The following is a 14,680-nucleotide window of genomic DNA, read 5'->3' as shown; positions in this document are numbered from 1 at the left end:
CAGACAATTCCTCTTGTCATTCTTGGCCCTAGATAAACATGATCAGTTTTCTGTTACTGTTAATTAGGGTATATTCTCTGAATGTCATATAAATGGAATCACATAATATGTAGTTTTTGTGTAAGACTTCTTTTGCTCAGAATAATGTTTCTGAGATTTGTCCCTGTTGTTGCATGCATCAATAGATTATTCCTTTTTTTTTTTTTTTAAATATGGAACACTTCACGAATTTGCGTGTCATCCTTGTGCAGGGGCCATGCTAATCTTCTCTGTATCGTTCCAATTTTAGTATATGTGCTGCCGAAGCGAGCACTAGATTATTCCTTTTTATGGCTAAGTGCTATTTCATTATATAGCTGTAGTACAAAAAAAGTTTTCAAGTATTAAATTTCATCAGTAAAAAATTTGTGGATATTTCTTTCTTGTGCTTCTTGGCCTGTGAAGTCTAAAATATTACTACCTGACCCTTTTCAGAAAAAGTTTGCTAACTCTAGAGTAGCAGAGTAATTACAAACTGGAAACTTATAATTGCACTTTTAAACCATCTCCTTGAACTACTGACTTAGAATCTGGATTTTAACAAGATCCCAAATAAATTACATACAAATAAAAGTATAATAAGCACTGTTTCCTCTTGGAATTTTTTTACAATTCTAGCAAGGAAACAATACATATTACATATGTGAAAGTGAGAGCCTGTGTGCATGTATGACTTTCAGAAAATTATTATTGGTATCTAAGACAAACTCAAAAAACAAACAAAACATGAATACATATACATTCTGAAGACATGAAGACATATGCATTCTGGTCATTCTAATTCTTATTTTTAATTATCTTCTTTAGATATGAAACATTCATTATTTCACAATATTAGACTATAAAATGATTCTAAAAAATTCCTTGTTAAAGCATTTTCCAAAAGAGCAAATGTAGCACATCTAAAAACTGTTCTGTCTTCTGTACAAGGATGTACCAGTGCTTAGAAGAGATTAACAGATGATCATCTTCATGCATGTGATCAACAGGACCAAAAGGTCATCAGGGTTTTAATTTACCATATGCTACAAAATTCATGCAGCAAACCAACTTGGAATGTGCTTTCAATATTATACACACCTTTTAATCAACAAACTAGAAGCTAAAGAACAAATCATGCACTTAAATTCCTATTAATGTTTGCTCATTAAGTATTGGGAACATGAAGATTTGCTTTTCTTTATGCAAAAAAGTATAATAAAGACATTTTCAAAATCAGATAAAATGATTTTATATAATTATTTTAAATTTGCTAGAAGCAGTAATAAACAACATTTTATTACTAAATTCAGATAGCTGTTCAGTTTATAATAATGTACTATAACTGCTGTAACCATTTTGGGCTTCCTAGACTACATTTAAAATTAAATTATAGCTATATAAATATTTTAGATAAAGAATTTCACGCTTTAACTGATTTAATATGATCAATTATAATTTACTATTTGAAGCTCTTAATACAATTTTCACAATAAAGAAAGTATTTAAAGTTCTTTTCCATATTTATTTTATCAATGTTAGCTCAAAAATAGAACTTCTCCTTTTCAAACAATCTTTTCCAGAATTTCTTGATTCACTTTGCATCATTTTGCACACATGCTAGTTCTAAATATATATCTGAACTCTAAATGACTTCTGTTCATATTAATAGTCCAAAACAAGCTATTAAATCTTCCTTACAACAAGTAACAATATGCCAAAAGATTAGCTCTATATTTGGGTACTTTAATAAAAAGAACCTATAAACACTGAAAAAAAATTATGATGAACAATCATTCCTTCATTAATATTATGTTCTTTATTTTTATGACAAAATTTGGTATTAGTCAGAAATTGTCACAGGATATGTTCAAAGATCAAGATTTTTCAGGTTTATTTCATCTTATTTGAAAATGTACCTACATAATGCTTAAAGCCAGATAATTTGGTTCCTTTAAGTCCATCAGAGATTCACTTGAATTAGTCCTACTTTGGAACGTAAAATTCATGTCAATGGTTTTTTTTAGAAAACCTTATCAGAATAAAACAAGTAAGATGAGAATTTTTTGTTGTTGTACTTTGGGGTCTACTAATATTTATTATTCACTTTAAGATACACTTGAATTTGCGGGAAAAAACACAAGATAAATTATATTCTATATGATCTTTTATATTCTATGTAACCTATATGATTTTTAAAAACAAAAAAATTATTAATGATATAAAAACAATAAAAATGAGGATTACGTTTAAAATGAATGTGGTTCTCTGGGAAATATGAAAGGAAGATTTAAAGGTTATATAAAATTATATATTAACAGAAATATTTGAAAGGCACTCCTTAGATAGTAGGTTTAAATATAAGTGAGAACCTGTAAGTCATAATGTAATAAGCCCTGATTTCAAAAATTCAATGAAAAATTGTTTCAGTGGAACAATTCAGTGAAAAATTGTTGAAAAATTCACTGAATGAAAAATTGTTTCACTCTAAAAGATACCCTTCCAACTGTGTAAGGTAAAAATGGAGAAAAATAGAAATCATTAATGATGCATGATCCAGAAAATTAGTTTAGAGTAAAAGCCAATTATAATTATGGAATCTACATCTGTTCATTACAACTTTGTCAGTTTTCCAGAATATGAGGCTAGGCAGTTTTTACAAATGACGTAAATGGAAATGTGTTTAGAAACGGCTAAACAATGTGTGCAACATGCAAAAAATGTGATGTTACAGCTAAAAAGGAATTCACTCTTCTTCACATTACTATTTATATAGACTCCTCTTGGTTCTATTTCTATGGACATGTTTCTTACTCAGATAATTTTGCTGTTAAGAGACTGACTCAACATTCTTTGAATGTTTGAAATTTCCACTACTTTTTCTAGTAGAATATGAAACATCTACCAAGGTATAGAGAATGGCTTACAAAGAATATAAATAATTTAGAAAATGAGATTAAAATTCTCCAGAAAGTGTGTGCAAATGTTTAAGACTATTTATTTTTAAAATTCATGCGCTCAGCTTTGGGGGAAATCCTTGGACTTAGGATATATCATATTTAGTTGAGGAAAGGCCACTAGGTTAGTGAAAAAGAAAATTCATGAAGTAAACCAAAAATGACAAAATGATACAAAATAACAGCAAGGAAATGAGCCTAAAGAGACTTAGCAGCTTTTCTAAACATCAGATAAGCATTTCCCTCACTCCCTTAGAAACTGAGAAAAATGGGTTTTATCATTAAGTAAGTTTCAAAATATGCTGGGTATTCTCCCACCTCAGGAAAGAAATGAATCTGATTTTTGTACATGAAATTCCCACTTCTTTTTGAAACACAGAAGATGATTTAGAAATACTTTTACAATTAGAGATATTTCGGCAGTGAAATGTTAAAAGTAAAAATAACCCACGTGAATAATGACTAAGTTTTAAAATTATGTAAAAAATTGACCATAAAAGAAATAGGAGGTAAGCCCTTCCATAGCTATCATTCATTCAACAAATATTTACTGAGCACTAACTGTGTCAGACATGATGCTAGATGCTAGGTTCACAGTTTTAATTTTCTAAGAAATTGTTATTAACTGAACCTCACATTGCCCACACCATCCCCAAGAAGAAAGCTTAGGAGTCTTTTTGAGAGATACTTTTGTTACATGAATAAACTGCCAGTTTCAACCTTAATATAGTGTTAATCTTGTTTCATAAGCAATGACATTAGTAAAGGCACTGAACAAGCAAGTAAATAACTAAATGCCACTATTTGATAAACTGTTGTCAAAATTGAAAAAGTAAGGAAATTTTGGCTAGGTGTGGTGGATCATGCCTGTAATCCTAGTCATCTGTAAGGGTGAGATGGGAGGATTGTTTGAGCTCCGGAGTTTGAGACCAGTCTGAGCAACAGCAAAACCAAGACTCTACTAAAAATAGAAAAATTAACCAGGCATTGCAGCAGGCACCTGTAGTCCCAGCTACTTGGGAGGTTGAGCCTGAGAATTTGAGGTTACTGTGAGCTATGATGATGCCACAGTTCTCTACCCAGGACAACTCTACCTCTGTTTAGGAAAAGAAAAAAGAAAGAAAGAAAGGAAAAGTAAAGAAATTTTGAATGTTTGCCCAAGTTAAACAGTAACAAAGTGATGTTGGTGAAAATATATTATTCTAAATGATGGGTATGAGATATAATCTAGAGATGAAACACAGACAACCAACTATGTGATGAATGATCTGCTTTTTAGGACCATTAATGATGATTCAAGTATTTAAATAGCTTTAAGATATTCAGATGATAGGCACAGTGCCTGTAGCTCAGTGGCTATGGTGCCAGCCACATACATCTACCAGAGCTGGCGGGCTCGAACATGCCCAAGCCTGCCAAACAACAATGGCGACTACAACAACAAAATAACTGGGTATTGTGGCAGGCACCTGTAGTCCCAGCTACCTGGGAGGCTGAGACAAGAGAATCACTTACGCCCAAGAGCTTGAGGTTGCTGTGAGCTGTGATGCCATGGCATTCTGCCACAGCTTGAGACTATCTCAAGAAAAAAAAATCAGCTGATAAAGAATGACATATGGATTTCAATTATATGTTTCAATACTACAAAATATCCCCAGAAGACATATTGAATCTGAATAAAAACCAGCCTGAAGAGCTCTCACTAGTCAAATCTGGGATAATGTGGCATCAAAATAACTAATGATAGGCGTAGAAAGAATCCATGAGTCCCTACAGATAAAAGTAAATAAAAGAAGAAAAAGGTATTTTTTAAAATAGAATTCCAATTATTATATGTGGTATAAATCATAGAATTAGTGTGAAAAATCACCTTGTGTCATGAAATAAAAAGAAAAATTGAGAAATTATCCCAGACTAGAGGAGACTAAAACATGACGACTAAATACAATGTGGAATTCTGTCCCAAATAATAACAGTGGGATATTTGGCAATTTTTTTTTCTTTTACTTTGAAGGGTATTAGTTGGAACACTGGCAAAATTTAAATAAGGTCTGTAATTAGCCAGAAATATTGTATCCATATTAATTTCCTGGTTTCCATAGTAGCACAATACTACTTTTGTGACATTAAGAAAAATCGAAATTAATTCAAAATAAAATTTAAAAAAGGAAAAAAATCATTCCACAAATTACCTAATAATTGTTTCAAATAAGAATCATCATCAGTGGAAGCTAAACCTAATGCATGAAAGCATTAGAAATAATATAGTTATATTGTCCTAAACTATCTGCCACCAATAGTATTTTCTACTATTTCAAAGTAGAAAATAGTTTCCACAACTTGACAGTGTAGAAAAATGATACATCAATGTCAACATTATCAGTAACAAGAAAAATTGATATCATGGGCCTAATAATATGATGAGGCTGAGGCAGGAGGATCAAGACCAGCCTAAGCAAATAAAGAAACACTATCTCTACAGGAAAAAAAGAAAAAGAAAAACTAGCCAGGTATGGTGATGTACATCTGTAGTCCCAGCTACTCTGGAGACTGAGGCAGGAGGATCACTTGAACTTAGGAGATTGAGGTTGCTGTGAGCTATGATAACACCACTGCAGTATAACCCAGGCAACAAAGCAAGACCCTGTATCTAATAATAATAATAATAATGGGCAGAGGCAAGATGACCAACTAGAGCCAGCTTTCCACAGTAGCTCCTATCCAGAAGGAGAGTTAAAGACAGAAGGTTAGCAAGTAAGCTGATGGTTTGGAGCTGAGCCAAGAGAGAAGGTTGAAGAATGCACATCACCCCTGCTGAGGCAAGCTGCAACTCCAAGGAAACAAACAATAGCTGAGACTTCAATCCAGAGTTACTGATTCACTAGGATTGGACAGAGATCAACTGAAACAAGACAGAGCCACTTAGCCCCACCACACCAAGTAGGTCCCCAGTGACTCTGGCCATACCACTGTACCCAGTCCTTTGCAAAGCTCTAGGGGAAAAGGTAAAGATACCAGTCCCAGCTCTTGGGCAAAGGGCTGGTTAATCACTAGTCCAGGAGCCTCTAACCCAACTTTACCTTATCTGCACATCTAGCCAAATTGTATAAAATAATCATGGGGTGGAATCAGTGGAAAAACTCCAGCAACATAAATAACCAGAGTAGATCAACTCTCCCAAGGAATCACATGGCGGACACAACTGAGGATCCCATTCATAAACAAATGGCTGAGATATTAGAAATTGAATAGAATTTGGATTGCAAATAAGATTAATAGAATGGAGGTAAAGATGGAATTAAAAATTCAAGGAGCATTTCAAAACTTGTCTCAAGAATTCAATGAATTCAAAGATGTAATCACCAAAGATTTTGACACATTGAGACAAGAACTTGTAGCCCTCAAAAATCTGAGAAGTACAGTAGAATCCCTCAGTAACGGAATGGAGCAGGCAGAAGAAAGGATTTCTGACATTGAAGACAAAGCTTTTGAATGCTCCCAAAAGCTCGCAGAGGAAGAGAAGTGGAGAGCAAAAATGGATCATTCTCTCAGAGAGTTCTGGGATAATTCGAAGAAAACTAATATTTGCCTTATCTGAATTCCCGAAGGTGACGATGTGGCTTCAAAAGGCACAGATGCTCTGCTCCATGAGACAATCAAGGAGAACTTCCCAAACATGACAAGAGATTCTGAAATTCAGATAGCAGACAGTTTCAGAACCCCAGTACAACTCAACTCAAACAAGACATCTCCCAGACACATTATAATTAACTTCACCAAACTTAAAATGAAGGAGAAAATTCTGCAAGCAGCCAGTTGTAAGAAAACCATAACCTATTGGGAAGAATATTAGAATGACTGCAGATCTCTTTGCTGAAATCTTTCAAGCTAGAAGAGGGTGATCATCAACTTTTAATCTCCTAAAATAAAATAACTTTCAACCCAGGATCCTGAATCCAGCTAAACTGAGTTTCATTTATGATGGAGAAATTAAATACTTTAATGATATTCACATGTTGAAGAAATTTGACATAACTAAACCAGCTCTCCAGGATATTCTCAGACCCATCCTCTGTAATGACCAGCACAAGGCTCTACAACCAAAGTAAATTCACTCAAACTTTTGATCAAATTCCAACTTCCACAGTGGCGAAAGGATTAAAAATGTCCACTGGACTTTCGAAAAACTTGATACCCAAAATTCTACCAGGCTTATCAATATTCTCAATTAATGTGAATGGCTTAAATTGTCCTCTAAGGAGGCACAGATTGGCTGACTGGATAAAAACTCAGGCCAGATATCTGTTGCACACCAGAATCTCATCTTACCTTAAAAGACAAATATAGACTCGGGGTAAAGGGATGGTCATCTATATTTCAGGCAAATGGAAATCAGAGAAAAGCAGATGTTGCAATTGTATTCACAGATACAATAGGCTTTAAACCAACAAAAATAAGGAAAGATAAGGATGGTCACTTCATATTTGTTAAGGGTAACAGTCAACGTGATGAGGTTTCAATTATTAACATTTATGCACCCAACCAGAATGCACCTCAATTTATAAGAGAGACTCTGACAGACATGAGCAACTTGATTTCCTCTAGCATCTTAATAGTCGGAAATTTTAATACCCCTTAGGCAGTGTTGAATAGATCCTCTGATAAGAAACTAAGCAAAGAAATTTTAGACTTAAACTTAACCATTGCACAATTGGATTTAACAGACATTTACAGACTATTTCATCCTAACAAAATGGAATACACATTCTTCTCATCAGCCCATGGAACATCCTCCAAAATTGATCACATCTTAGGTTGCAAGTCTCACCTCAGCAAATTTAAAGGAATAGAAATTATTCCTTGCATCTTCTCAGATCATCATGGAATGAAAATTGAACTCAGTAACAACAGGAATTTGCATACTCATACAAAAATATGGAAACTAAATAACCTTATGCTAAACGATAGCTGAGTCATAGACGAGATTAAGAAGGAAATTACCAAATTTTTGGAACAAAGTGATAATGAAGACATTAATTATCAGAACCTCTGGGATACCGCAAAGGCAATCCTAAGAGGGAAATGTATAGCACTATAAGCCTTCTTCAAGAGAACAGAAAGAGAGGAAGTTAACAATTTAATGGCACATCTCAAGCACCTGGAAAAGGAAGAACATTCCAATCCCAAACCCAGCAGAAGAAAAGAAATAACCAAAATTAGAGCAGAATTAAATGAAATTGAAAACAAAAGAATTATACAACAGATCAATAAATAAAAAAGTTGGTTTTTTGAAAAGGTCAATATAATAGATAAAACTGTGGCTAACCTAACCAGGAAAAAAAGAGTAAAATATCTAATTTCATCAATCAGAAATGGTAAAGATGAAATAACAACAAACTCCTCAGAAATTAAAAAAATACTTAATGAATATTATAAGAAACTTTATTCTCAGAAATATGAAAATCTGAAGGAAATTGACCAATACTTGGAAGCACGTCACCTTCCAAGACTTAGCCAGAATCAAGTGGAAATGTTGAACAGGCCTATATCAAGTTCTGAAATAGCATCAACTATACAAAATCTCCTGAAAAAGAAAAGCCTGGGACCAGATGGCTTCACATCAGAATTCTACAAAACCTTTAAAGAGGACCTAGTACCTATATTTCTTAACCTTTTCCAGAATATGAAAAAAGAAGGAATACTACCCAACACATTCTAAGAAGCAAACATCACCTTGATCCCCAAACCAGGAAAAGACCCAACAAGAAAAAAAAATTATAGACCAATATTACTAATGAATATTGATGCAAAAATATTGAACAAGATTCTAGCAAACAGAATCCAGCAACACATCAAACAAATTATATACCATGACCAAGTGGATTTTATCCCAGGGTCTTAAGGCTGGTTCAATATATGTAAATCTATAAATATAATTCATCACATAAACAAATTAAAAAACAAAGACCGTATGATTCTTTCAATTGATGCAGAAACTTAAAATGATAGAGGCAGTCTACAGCAAACACACAGCAAATATCATATTGAATGGCATTAAATTGAAATCATTTCCACTCAGATCAGGAACCAGATAAGGTTGCCCATTGTCTCCACTACTTTTCAACATTGTAATGGAAGTCTTAGCCATCACAATTAGGCAAGAAAAGGTGATCAAGTGTATCCATACAGGGTCAGAGGAGATCAAACTTTCATTCTTCACAGATGATATGATTGTATATCTGAAAAACACCAGGGATTCTATGACAAAACTCTTAGAAGTGATAAAGGAATACAGCAGCATCTCAGGTTACAAAATCAACACTCATAAATCTGTAGCCTTTATATATACCAACAATAGTCAAGCTGAGAAAACAGTCAAGGACTCTATTCCTTTTACAGTAGTACCAAAGAAGATGAATTATTTGAGAGTTTACCTAACAAAGGATATGAAAGATCTCTATAAAGAGAACTATAAAACTCCAAGAAAAGAAATACATGAAGATGTTAACAAATGAAAAAACATACTATGCTCATAGCTGGGAAGAATCAACATTGTTAAAATGTCCATATTACCCAAAGCAATACACAATTTTAATGCAATCCCTATTAAAGCTCCACTGCCATACTTTAAAGATCTCGAAAAAATATTACTTCATTTTATATGGAATCAGAAAAAAACTCAAATAGCCAAGACATTACTCGGAATAAAAATAAAGCAGGAGGAATCATGCTACCAGACCCCAGACTATACTATAAATAGATAGTGATCAAAACTGCATGGTACTGGCACAAAAACAGAGAGGTAGATGTATGGAACAGAATAGAGAACCAAGAGATGGACCCAGCTACTTACCATTATTTGATCTTTGATAAGCCAATTAAAAACATTCAGTGGGATAAAGATTCCCTATTTAACAAATGGTGCTGGGTGAACTGGCTGGCAACCTGTAGAAGACTGAAAGTGGACCCACACCTTTCACCATTAACTAAGTTAGACTCTCACAAGTTAAAGATTTAAACTTAAGACATGAAACTATAAAAATACTAGAAGAAAGTGCAGGGAAAACACTTGAAGAAATCAGCCTGCGCAGATATTTTATGAGGAGGACCCCCCTGGGCAATTGGAGCAACACCAAAAATACATTACTGGGATCTGATCAAACTAAAAACTTCTGCACAGCCAAGAACACAGTAAGTAAAGCAAGAAGACAGCCCTCAGAATGGGAGAAGATATTTGCAGGTTATGTCTCTGACAAAGGTTTAATAACCAGTATCCACAGAGAACTCAAATGTATTAGCAAGAAAAGAATAAGTGACCACATCTCAGAGTGGGCAAGAGACTTGAAGAGAAACTTCTCTGAAGAAGACAGGCGCATGGCCTATGGACACATGAAAAAATGCTCATCATCCTTAATCATCAGAGAAATGCAAAGCAAAACTACTTTGAGATATCATCTAACCCCAGTAAGATTAGCCCACATCACAAAATCCCAGAACCAGAGATGCTGATGTGGGTGTGAAGAAAAGGGAACACTTCTACACTGCTGATGGGAATGCAAACTAATACGTTCCTTTTGGAAAGATGTTTGGAGATCACTTATGGATGTAAAAATAGACCTGCTATTCGATCCTATAATTCCTTGACTAGGTATATATCCAGAAGACCAAAAATCACTTTATAACAATGATATTTGCACCAGAATGTTTATTGCAGCCCAATTTATAATTGCTAAGTCACAGAAGAAGCCCAAGTGCCCATCGACCCATGAATGCATTAATAAATTGTGGCATATGTACACCATGGAATATTATGCAGCCTTAAAAAAGATGGAGACTTTACCTCTTTCATGTTTACATGGATGGAGCTGTAACATATTCTTCTTAGCAAAGTATCTCAAGAATGGAAGAAAAAGTATCCAATGTACTCAGCCCTACTATGAAACCAATTTATAGGTTTCTCATGAAAGCTATAACCCAATTATAGCCCAAGAAGAAGGGGAAAGTGGGGAGAGTGGGGAGGGGAGGGGAGAAGATGTGCGGAGAGAGGGTAATTGGTGGGACTATACCTATGGTGCATTTTACAAGGGTACATGTTAAATTTACTAAGTGCAAAATATAAATGTCTTAGCACAGTAACTAGGTAAATGTGAGAAAGGCTATGTTAACCAGTTTGATGAAAATATTTCAAATTGTATCTAAAACCAGTACATTGTACCCCATGATTGCATTAATGTGCATAGCTATGATTTAATAAAATAAATAAATGAATAAAAATTTGGACAAATGATTAAGAATCATATGTATATACAAAGCTTGCACAAATTGCTAAAGAGGCAAAAAATAATAAAGAATGATATGATGCACTGAAAAATACACAATCCAATACCTAAAACTAATCTTGAGAAAACACCAAACTCAAAATGAGGAATAATCTATAAAACAACTGGACTGCCACTCATGATGCTCATCATCTCTAATCATCTAAGAAATATGAATCAAAACCACTCTGAGATCTCATCTAACTCCAGTGACATTAGCTTACATCACCAAATCCCAAATCTACAGATGCTGACAGGGATGTGCTGAGGGAATATTTTTGCAGGGCTGGTGGGATTACAAACCTCTATGGAAAGAGATATGAAGAATTCTCAAAGAACTAAAAGTCAACCTTTCATTTGATCCTGCAATCCCATTACCAGGTATCTACCTTGAAGAAAAAAAATGATTTTACTACAAGCACATTTGCAGTAGAATGTTTATTGTAACTCAATTCACAATTGCCAAGATGTAGAATCAACCCAAATGTTCATCAACCCATAAATGGATTAGCAAACTGTGGTATATGTATACTGTGGAATACTATTTAGCCACAAGAAAAGATGAAGACTTTACGTCTTTTGTGCTTACCTGGATGGAGTTGAAATACATTCTACTTAGTAAAGTATCTCATGAATGGAAAAAAATATATCCAATGCACTCAGTACTAATATGACACCAATATATAAACAACTACAAGCCCACATGAAAGAAAAATACAGGTGTAGACTAATGAGGGGGAGGGGAAAGAAAGAGAGGGAAGGAGGAGAAAAGTGGGTGATTGGCAGGGTCACACCAAATGTGCACAATGTCAGGGTGTTCAGCATGCCCCTGGGTGAAGGGCTCAACTACAAATTGAACTTTACCCTACAAACGAAAACAATTTAACCTAAACATTTGTAACCTCATATCAATCTGAAATAACAAAATAAAAAATAAAAAAACTGGCCTGCAACTCTTTTAAAATGTTAAGGTCCTAAACAACAAATTCTGAAAACTATTCCAGATTAAAGGAAACTAAAAATATATGACAACTAAACTCACATGTGATCATAAAATGGATCCTAAACCAGAAAAATCATTTTTCTTTGCTAAAAAGGACATTAGTAGAATAACTGGCAAAATATGACTGCTCAGAACATTACTAACAGAATTTTCTGCAATGATGGAAGTATTCTGTATCTATGTTCTCCAATACAATAGCCACTGAAATGCTGAATGATTGAAAAGTGACTAGTGTGACTGAGAACCTGAATTTCTAATATATTTAGTTTTAATTAATTTCAACATAAATAGGTAAATATGGCTAGTGACTGTCATACTGGACAGAACAGGACTCAGTACTATATCAATGTTGATGTCCCAACTTTGATAATTGAGATCACATAAGAGAATGACCTTACTTTTAGGAAATATACACTTAAGTTTTTAGAGGTTAAGGGATATCGTGTGTGAAATTTAAACTTTTTTAAATTTTCCTGAGAAAAGTCAAAATAATTAAGCAAATATGGTAAGATGTTACTATTTGAAGAATCTGGGTGACATGCACATAGAACTCTTTGTAATATTTTTATAACATTTGGTAAGTTTACCATTATTTCACATTTAAAGTTAAATAGAAAAGAATAATTGCATAAAATCAATGTTATTCTGAGACTTATTGGTAAATTTAAAAATATTAACCAAGTTCCTATTTATCACTGTATTTTTCACTTAGTTCTTAAAATCTAAGTGTTCAACTATTAATTCAATTTTCATTAAAAACAACTCCTCCATTATTCTATAAACAAGATTTCATTTCTGATTAAAGGTATATAATATATTTAGCTATTGTAAGTATTTATAGTTTGCAGAGGAGAAAAGATGGTATAACTCAGATTTCCGCTTGAGTACTGAATATTAAAAGCAGCAGAATTATTTGGAAGTTAAGGTGATTGAGAAAAGCATAAAAAACACTGTGGAGAGAGAGGTGGAGCAAGATGGCAGCCTAGTAACAGCTTCCTTGCATCTGGGCACCATGAGTCTGGGGATATAGGACTCCAGGCATCTCTGGCTGGTGGGATTTGCCTATCATCACCCCTGAGAGGATACAGGGAGTCAGCGAGAGACTTCTGGACCCCAAGAGGAGGACTAAAACAGTGGAAAACTGGCAAGTGGTCGCGTGTGTTCAATCCGTCTAAACCCGCCCGCAACTTCCACAGGCACGAGAACTTAAAGAGCAAGAGGAAGAGAAAGGAAAATTAGGGCAAGGAAACAGATAAAAGAAATCACTCATGAGGAAGAATCAGCAGAAAACTCCAGGCAACATGAAGAACCAGTCCAGAACAACCCCGCCAAGGGACCATGAGGTAGCTACTGCAGAGGATTCCACCTATACAGAAATGTTAGGAATGACAGAAAGGGAATTTAGAATACACATGTTGAAAACAATGAAAGAAATGATGGAAACAATGAAGGAAACTGCTAATAAAGTGGAAAATAACCAAAAGGAAATCCAAAAACAGAATCAAATCAGAGATGAATGATATGAAGAATATAAAAAGGATATAGCAGAGCTGAAGGAAATGAAAAAGTCAATCAGGGAACTTAAAGATGCAAGGGAAAGTATCAGCAACAGGTTAGACCATGCAGAAGAAAGAATTTCAGAGGTAGAAGACAAGGTTTTTGAGATAACTCAGATAGTAAAAGAGGCAGAAAAGAAGAGAGAGAAAGCAGAAAGTTCACTGTCAGAATTATGGGACTTTATGAAGCGTTCCAACATATGAGTTATAGGAATTCCAGAAGGGGAAGAAGAATGCCCCAGAGGAATGGAAGCCATACTAGAGAATATTATAAAAGAAAATTTCACAAATATCACCAAAGATTCTGACACACTGCTTTCAGAGGGCTATCAGACCCCAGGTCACCTCAACTCTAACCGAGCTTCTCCAAGACACATTGTGATGAACCTGTCCAAAGTCAAGACAAAAGAAAAGATTCTGCAAGCTGCCAGGAGTAAGCGCCAATTGACTTACAGGGGCAAATCCATCAGAGTGACCACAGACTTCTCTAATGAAACTTTCCAAGCAAGAAGACAATGGTCATCTACCTTTAATCTACTTAAACAGAACAATTTCCAGCCCAGAATTCTGTACCCTGCTAAGCTAAGCTTCAAAATTGACGGAGAAATCAAATCATTTACGGATATACAAACACTGAGGAAATTCGCCACAACAAGACAAGCTCTACAGGAAATACTTCAACCTGTTCTGCACACTGACCACCACAATGGATCAGCAGCAAAGTAAGAACTCAGAAATTAAAGGACAGAACCAAACCCCCACACTGATGCAAAAGATAAAACTAAGCAATGGACTCTCACCAAATAAGACGAATAGAATACTACCACA

The 14,680-nt window shown here is 34.5% G+C and overlaps 1 non-coding gene across 1 annotated transcript; it reads right to left on the bottom strand.

The window, feature by feature from the left end:
* Positions 1–206: 206 nt before the first annotated feature.
* Positions 207–313, bottom strand: LOC128590924 (U6 spliceosomal RNA). Its single transcript, XR_008381386.1, has one exon. It is a non-coding gene; the product is annotated as a U6 spliceosomal RNA (small nuclear RNA).
* Between the last annotated feature and the right edge of the window lie 14,367 nt (positions 314–14,680).

The sequence above is a fragment of the Nycticebus coucang genome, chromosome 7 (genome assembly GCF_027406575.1).
Source record: "Nycticebus coucang isolate mNycCou1 chromosome 7, mNycCou1.pri, whole genome shotgun sequence".
Lineage (NCBI taxonomy): Eukaryota > Metazoa > Chordata > Mammalia > Primates > Lorisidae > Nycticebus > Nycticebus coucang.
This window is presented reverse-complemented; position numbering and strand designations above follow the sequence as displayed.